The sequence below is a fragment of the Hevea brasiliensis genome, chromosome 11, assembly GCF_030052815.1.
Source record: "Hevea brasiliensis isolate MT/VB/25A 57/8 chromosome 11, ASM3005281v1, whole genome shotgun sequence".
Lineage (NCBI taxonomy): Eukaryota > Viridiplantae > Streptophyta > Magnoliopsida > Malpighiales > Euphorbiaceae > Hevea > Hevea brasiliensis.
In genome coordinates this window covers 13,609,775-13,616,482 of record NC_079503.1, presented here as the reverse complement: position 1 = coordinate 13,616,482, position 6,708 = coordinate 13,609,775, and the positions used below count along the sequence as shown (strand labels likewise).

At 24.1% G+C, this 6,708-nt stretch overlaps 1 non-coding gene across 1 annotated transcript; it reads left to right on the top strand.

The window, feature by feature from the left end:
- Positions 1-611: 611 nt before the first annotated feature.
- LOC131170743 (small nucleolar RNA R71) lies at positions 612-717 on the top strand. The gene has a single exon (XR_009141510.1). It is a non-coding gene; the product is annotated as a small nucleolar RNA R71 (small nucleolar RNA).
- The last annotated feature ends 5,991 nt before the right edge of the window (positions 718-6,708 follow it).

Genomic DNA, 6,708 nt, shown 5'->3' with positions numbered 1-6,708 from the left:
AATTTCGTTCTTCTTTGTTTTGGTGGAGGGTTCATATTTTTCTCTGAAAATTAGGCAATGGTTGCCTATTTTGCGATATGGAACTTGACTTTCTTGTTGTGGTTGAAAATTCGATTTTGAACTTGATTTTGCTGATTGCCCCATGAAAAGTTGGGATGATTCCTCCAATTTGGATTGTAAGTTTGAGAATAAGGATTCCCCATTTGCTTGTTTCCATAATTACCAACATATGCCGCTTGTTCTCCATAATCTACTCCACAGCTGGTAGTTTCCTCTGCATAAGCCACTTGTTGTGAACTTCCAGCTGATGATGTTGAACTAACCAACATACTCAAATCTTCCATCTTCTTAGCAAGGACATTTGTAAGTGCATCAAACTTTGCATTAATCATGTTGAATGGATCAAGATCATACATTCCAGAACTTGCCTTTCTCGAGTTGAGCCGGTCCTCTTGGACTACTCCAAAGATGAGTATTCTTTGCAATTTTCTCTAATAACTCATAAGCTTCATCTTCATGCTTTATAATAAATTCTCCTGTTTGAGCATCAATAATTCCTCCGATTGCGGAGTGACATTTGTGTAGAAATTCGATTTATCATCCATTTTGGAATGGCATGATGTGGGCATAATCTTTCCAATTCCTTCCATCTCATCCATGATTCATAGAGAGTTTCATCTTCTCTTGGTCGAAAGATGTCATTTGATTCCTCACTCTTGAGTTTTTCCAGGTGGAAAATATTCTGCAAGAAATGCATCAGTTAGTTGCTCCCAATTTGTAATGGAGTTGTGAGGTAAAGAATCAAGCCAATCCAATGCTCTATCTTTCAAAGAGAATGGGAATAGCTTCAATCTTGCTGCATCATCGACACTCCAGTTGTTTTTGCATGTCGCAAATCATAGCAAACTTCTTGGTGTGTGTGTGGATTTTCGTAAGGATGTCCTCCAAATTGAGAGTTTTGAATCATTTGAAGAACTCCAAAATCCATCTTGTAACTGTTTGCATCAATCCTTGGTCTTGCTATGCTCTCTCTCAAGTCATCAAAACGAGGAAAAGCATGATCCATCATACTTCCCCTAGGCACGTTTGCATTAATAACTTCTTCCCTTGGGCTTCATTTTCATTGTTTTGACCATTTCCAAGATTACCAACACCAATTCTAATTCTTTCATCACCATATCCGCTTCTAATTTAGTTTCTCTCAAGGCTTCCTTCCTTTTCTGGTTTCTTTCTTGTTGGCCTTACAAAATTTCTCAATTTCGGTTGAATAATAAGGATGTATCACTTGTGCTTCTAGCTCTTCTCATAAAAGATTAAGAGTACCAAAAAGAACAAACAAACACAAAATGAAAAGATAACAGAGATAAAACTAAAAACAACTAAAATAATCAAGAATTCAATCTTAAACAAACAACTCCCAGAACGGCGCTAAAAACTTGATGCGTCCCAACCGCAAGTGCAGGTCGCATAAGTAGTATAGAAAAGATATCGATCCCACGAGGAGTTGTGTTAATGATTGAATTTTCGATATAAAAGTTGACTAAATTGAAGTATTTATGAGATTAAAATGATGAATTAATGGGTAATGGAGTGTGAAATCTAATTGTGCAAAATTAATATTCTATTCAACAATGTATTAATTAAACTAAAATTGCATCAAATAGAAATAAGCAAGTTCAAATATGGCAATATTTAAATTGGCAAATGATTAAATTCGATTAGAAATTAACAATGGTAAAAAAAGCGATTCCGGAGTTCGGGATTTCATATTCGAGCTATTTTGGGATTTTAAATTGGTTATCCAATCTTGTGAAACTAATGGGTTTTAAGGAGATTAATTCTTAAATCCTTTGAATTCCCTTTCGAGTGAGACAAAGAGTGCCTTAATCAAACTAATCCTACTTTCGTGGAGTTAGAATTAATTAAGACCCATTAAGTTCTTTAATTAATCTATGAATCCTCTTAATCCTTAGCCTATTTCTAGGTCTAAGTTAATTAAGTCCAATTTCCTGATTATCTATCACAAGGCCTTCTCCTTTCTGTGCTTCAACCATGGATTAAGAACATTACTCAATGGGATCCTACATTAAGCATGTCATTAAGCATACAAGAAATGAATAAAACTCATTAAGACCACAAAATATGGATTACCCAATCAAAATCCTCAAAATATCTCAAATATTACAACCCTTACTCCAGAATCAAAAGTAAACTACTCACTATCCATAATGCTTACAAGATATGATGAGTTTAAATGGAAATAAAGCTTTAATCTAAGCTAAGAAGTAAGTAATTAAACACTACAAATGTAGAAAAGTGTAAAGAAAGAAAGAAATCGCAAATCTTAGTTGAAAATGGTGTGGAAGGTGAAATGACTCCTCAAATTCTGCTTAGCCTCCTCCTTTCTTCCTTTGCTCCTTTTTCTTCCTTTCTAAAATGAGAAAATGGGACTATTTATAGCATTTTTCTGACATGGAGCCCTAAAATAGTATGTTCTAGGAGGAATAAAATAAGGGAATCTTACGCACTCATTAATGAACTCTTTATGGGATTTCATAAGTGGATCGCATAAGTTATGCGATCCCTTATGCGCTACTGATTCGATCACTTATGCGGTCGCATGACTTGGTGCATAGGTTATGCACAAATTCGTGAATGTGCATAAGGGAGGTGAGAATGTGCATAAGCTATGCGATCTCCTTATGCACATTTAATTTGGTTCTGAACAGTGATCTTCCTCCTTATGCAGAACTGCATAGCTTATGCGGCAAGTTATGCACAGTTTGGTCAATGCATATTTCAGCTTGAAAACTTGTTTTTGGCATCTTTTTGCTGTAGAAGACACTCCTCAATGGCAAAATTCTCTTTAGTCCTTCAAAAACACCATTTTTCCTACAAAACAAAGTAAAAATTACAAATTAGTGCAAAATTGACAACTATGAAAAACTAACTAATTAACTAATGAAATTAGCTAAAAAATGACTAATAACCAAATAAAATGATTATGAAATTAGACCTAAATGACTATGCAAAATGTGTGCATCAATATTATACTTATATTATTATATTATATTATATTATATTATATGCTTAATTTTAAATTATATATGAATGTAGTTAAAGATTATATAATTAAGAAATAATTAAAATGTATGTTATATGATATACTACAAAACAACTAAGTTTAAAGTTTAAATAGTAATTAAGTACATGGAAATAAGTGCATAAAATTATATCAAGAATTGAAATTCGAACTAAAACCATAATAAATAAAATTGAAATTAAAGTACTAAGAATTGAATTAAACTAAAATTACAACATTGAAAAATCAAATTCACACTGTATCAAAATTTAAATTCGATTTTGTTTCCAAAGCAAACCCTAAACTAAAACCGAAACTCAAATTGCACGTCTCTAATTGAGATTCAAATCATGGCGTCCACTTTCAATAAATCTCACATATAATTATTAAGTTCTTTTTTAATAAAAAAATGTCATTTAGTCAATAAAATAGTAATACAATACTACAATAAATAAAATTGATAGCAAAAAAAGTTATGATCTAATTTTACAAAATAAATAAATATCTTAAATACTATTTCGTATCCTTTTTGCTCGACTTATAAATTGTTTCAATATCTTAATAATTTTTTGAGTAAATCTTTCTATCGTAATTGTCATAATCTTTATCTTCTAAAAGATTATGTTTATTCGGAAAAATAAATCAATCACAATGTAAAACCAATATACAACTTTATATATATATATATATATATATATATATATATATATATATATATATATATGTAATTAATACCCACAAATACTTTACAAATACTTTGATATTAAATATATATAAAAAATCGGTGCATAATTACTTTGTTATACTTTCTATTTAATATAAATATAAGGCCAATTGTGTAAAAAATACCAAACAAAGGTCAATTCACTTTTATATCTATAATTTCAATTTCGATATAAACTAGCCAAATCTTTAAAATTTATCACAATTGTATTTAAAGGGGTGAAATTTAATTTAAAAAGTTAACGACAAATTATAATACAATACCTGAAATCTTATTTAATTAATAAAAAAAAATTTTAGATATAATCGTGATTTAATGTAAATATTTGACATTTTTGGTCAACCGATTAAACATTATATTTAAGAGAAAGTATACTTTATATTTATTTTTAATTAAAATTTTATGCTAAAAAATATTTTTATTAATTGAAATTAACATAATTATCTTTTAAATCAAGGCAAATAAATTTATGTATCTACATATAAAATGTAAAATAAGTTTATACCTTTTTACAAAGCACAATATATAATTGAAAAAAAATGTATCTCACATGAATTATAGCATTCATAAAATAAAATTTGTATTTTATAGTTTACTCTAATTAAAATGTGTATTTTATTTAATAGATGCTACAATTAATGATAAATTGGGTTTAAAAATAATTTTTTTTATTGATTTTTTTAACTAAATTTTTTAAAATTCTATTAATGAGTTAAAATTTTAATCGAACAAAAAAAATCTCAATCAATAATATATATAGTTCTATAATTCTAATCTTCCCTTTATAAGAAAAAAAGAAAAAAAAAAGAAAAATAAATTATATTTAAACTCAATTTATCATGAATTGTAGCATCAATTTAAAAAAAAATATATATTAATTAAAGTAAACTATATATAAAATAAACATTTTACTTAATAAGTGCTATAATTCATGTGAAATATATTCTTTTCAATCATATATTTTTTTTAAAATTATTTTGTAAAAAGGAATAAACTTTCTTTATATTTTATATTTGGATACATAGATTTATTTGACTTGATTCAAAAGATAATTATCAATTAATAAAATATTCTTTTAGTATAAAATTGCAATTAAAAATAAATATAAAATATATTTTCTTTTTAAATATAAAATTTAATCAATAAATTAAAAAAACGTATTATGATAAATCACAATTATATTCAAAATTTTTATTTATTAATCAAATAAAATTTTAAGTACTATATTATAATTTATCATTAACTTGTCAAAATCAATTTCAACCATTCGAATATAATTGTGACAAATCTTAAAGATTTGACTAGTTTATACTTAAATTGAAGTTTATGGATATAAATATGAATTGATCCAAATGTTTATATAATTGGCCTAAAAATAATCTCCAAGTTAATAAATATCTAAATTGAAAATGAGACTATAATATAAAAGTTAACGTAATTTCTTAATTTTTATATTGATAAATTTGTTACTAATTTTTACCTTTTTTATATCCCAGAATTTATAGTGTGATAAAATAAATTAATTAGTTAAAATAAATAATAAAAATAGATTTTTTTTCTTAGGTATTACCTTTGTTTCGTTCAATACTTTTCTCTTGTTGCTAGTTTTTCTTTTTAACGTGTATTGGATATTTTCTGTATTCATCGTATATACTCATAATTTAATATTTTTATATATTATTTTTATTATATTTTTTATATGATATCATATTATTATAATATATTAATTATTACTATGATAATATAATAATTTTTCATTTTTCGTGATATTTATATTGTATATGTACTTCTTATTTTCAAATTAAGTTAATGAAAATAAAAATATATTAATGGAAATAAAAAATTATAGAGGTGAAATTTATGATGAAAAATTTATTATTATAATGTAATTTTATAATTGTAAGTGTTTTATAAATATATAACTTTAACTATTTATTATTTTGTTAGTTTATAAGTATTGAACTTATCAAAACTAATTAGTTTTGATAAATTAGTTTTTACCATCTCATAATTTTTATAAAAATATATATAATTAATGTAAAAAATCTAAATTTTTTCTAATACTCTTTAAGAGTTTATACACATAACAGTAAAATAAATTTAACTTGGTATAATTTCATATAATGTTAATTTTTTTATTTTTAGTTATTTTCAATTTTATTTTTTTAATTTTGAATGAAAAAATTATTTATACACATCTATATCAATAAGTATTAATATTATTAATTTTTATTTGATATATAATATTTTACATAATTTAATATTTTTTATGATATAGAGAAAAACTTTAAAAATAAAATTGAAAAATATATTAATATTAATAGATTATTTATAAATAACAAATTAATAACTAAAATATTCTTTTTGTATAAAAAATCAATGCTAATGCAATAAAAAACACTGATGTTGATATATTATTATTATTTTTAATTAAAATAATTACGGTAAAAAATATATAGATAATTATTCAATTAACAGTAAAATATTTTATCAAACAAATATTTTATCAAACCAATTTATAATGTATTTTTAAATTAATTTTTTTTATAATTATTTTTCTAGGAGTAAACATTAAACTTCAATAAAAGAAGTTGTTAAATCCATATGAATAAAAATTTTATCAAATTATGTAATGCTTGTATTCATATGAAAATTATCTCTTTTTTTAATCAAATTATCAATTTATGTTTATATTTAAATATAAATTTATTAAATTAAAATAACAATTCTATATTTAAAATATAATTTCTAATTATTTTTATATGTATTTACTATTTACCAATGATAACATTATAGTATTAAAAAATTAAAAAAAAAAAAAAAATATATATATATATATATATATATATATATATATAGACATTAATATTTTTAAACTTTAATATGTATCATTTTAAAATAA